At 31.3% G+C, this 2300-nt stretch overlaps 1 non-coding gene across 1 annotated transcript; it reads right to left on the reverse strand.

Moving 5' to 3' along the window:
- Positions 1-690: 690 nt before the first annotated feature.
- Positions 691-762, reverse strand: TRNAT-CGU (transfer RNA threonine (anticodon CGU)). Its single transcript has one exon. It is a non-coding gene; the product is annotated as a tRNA-Thr (tRNA).
- Positions 763-2300: the final 1538 nt, after the last annotated feature.

The raw sequence follows: 2300 nt of genomic DNA on the forward strand, positions 1-2300 counted from the left end.
TTGTGTTTTTAGAAGTATGATGTTTTACTTCTATAGAAAGCAGACACCATAATGAGAGCATACAGTTTTTACTTCAGTGTGGGAAAGTTTGCTTAGTGGTTAGTAGAAGGGAAAAAATACTTTTTTTCTTGGGTCGCATGGACTAGTAAAGGAATACAGTAGAATTCCTCTTATCTGGCACCAAAGGGACCAAGCTAGTTCCGAATACGCGATTTTGTCGGATAATTGAATAAATACTGGTATATATATATAAAAAAAAAGTTTGTATTTCATGGTGCCAAATGTTGAAACTGCAGCCATGTGAAACTTAATTCTCTATCACGTGCTCAGAACTGAAAAAACATAAAAACTGTGTGGATTTTCCTTATTAAACACATTACACAACACAAACAATACACTAATTTTAGGTTCGAATATTCACTGAAGATTAAAGTTCGTGTGAACTTCCTAATGTAGCAACACTGATGGCCCGAGCATAACTAAATAAACATAAAAACTGTGTGAATTTTCTTTATTAAAACACACCACTCAACACAAATAATACACTATGTTTATGTTTGAATAATCACTGAAAACGAAAGTTCGTTAGAACTTCCTAATGTGGCAAAACTGACAGCCCAGACTGTGGCAATGTGGCAGATTTAAACTTTTTTTTATTTTTGACAATTAATATTTGTGGAGAAAAATTCGCTCCAGCGCCGGGGATCGAACCCGGGTCCTTGGTTCACGAACCAAGCGCTCTGACCACTGAGCTATACTGAATTCAATCCACAGCACTGGACCGAACTCTCCTGATTCAATGTTTCCCTTTGTGGCCTGAGCGAATTTTTCTCCACAAATATTAATTGTCATTGATATTACAGATATTATTCTGCAGGACAAATTAATAAAACCTTTAATTTTTTTTTTTGGTCTAGCCAAAAGTGTCGTTGTTTTGGTATTGCCGGTTATTTGGGTGCCGGTTATGAGGGAGTTTACTGTAGTACCATTCATGTGATGATTAGGAAGATTTCATAATCTCTCCGTAACACTAATGTCATTCTAATGTAAATATTAATTTATAGAATAACTGTTTATTATTGGTGTTCTGCTAGTAATGCTGTTCTTAATATTACTGTACAATTTTTAGTGCTGTACAATTGAACTCGTTTGCTTAATTGTAACATCTTTTCTTTATACATACAGTAATGGCAGTATACCAGACTTCAATATTTAATGTATTTGATTAATATAAATTTCATTGTACATAGGTTTAATTATTACACATGTAAGAAGTAAGAATAAAGAACTTGGTATAATATGTAATTAATTCTTTTTTCATTTTAGAAATTCCATTCTTTTCCTCCATTGCTACTGTTTACTAGTTTGTGTAATCTCATCCATTACATATGCTTAATTAAGATAGAAAACCAATGATAATCAGTATCATTGTTATGAACCTTTGTTAGATTATTGTCTCCAGTATATTCAACTTTTTATTTTGTTGAGTGAAAGAGAAGGCATTACGGCCTTAACCCTGCCAGCTAAAATAAATTATTATTATTATTATTATTATTATTATTATTATTATTATTAGTATTAATTTCTTTGTTCCTTTGTCTGTTTGTTTGTTTTTAAGTTGTGTGCACAGTGATAATCCTTGCATTGAGTATCAGAACTGATACTAATCTTTCTTGAAGTAAAGAAAACGTGAAAGAATAATATTGAGATTTATTTTATAATCTCATACTGTATCTGAGGCAATCAGTTACAAATTTTGTTAAGTTTTGTCTAGGAAATTAATCTTGAGGAAGATTTTATTTCTTGTAATATAATATTCTTTGTGTCTTATTCTGCCTATTAAATGTAATAAATGTGAGAATGCTGGGTTTTTCAGTGAAAGACCTGTCTATAGGCAGAATACTTATGTATGTATGAAAAGAAACTGAAAGACATGATTGGAATATGTATAAACAGGTACATTTAAGACTGCTGTTTTGATACACAATAATGAGAAATGACACTTAGTATGAAAGTGGTCTTTTTAATGTACAGTAGAACGTACCGTCGGTATTCCGAATATTAGTCATCCAAAACAGTAATTGTTTGAACGAGTTTTTTTTACCGTATCTTCATGATATCAAATGAAACATGATTAAGGAATTACGTAAAATTTGCTTTGTGGGACAGTAGTATCTTTCTATTATAGATTGGACAACATTGTGTATATTGTACTGCAGTATGTAGCCTATTTGGAAATCATTTTACCTTACTAGTATATCATTTTCCTGTCGATAATAATAAAATGTAACCTCTGGAGA

This window comes from Periplaneta americana, chromosome 14, assembly GCF_040183065.1.
Source record: "Periplaneta americana isolate PAMFEO1 chromosome 14, P.americana_PAMFEO1_priV1, whole genome shotgun sequence".
Lineage (NCBI taxonomy): Eukaryota > Metazoa > Arthropoda > Insecta > Blattodea > Blattidae > Periplaneta > Periplaneta americana.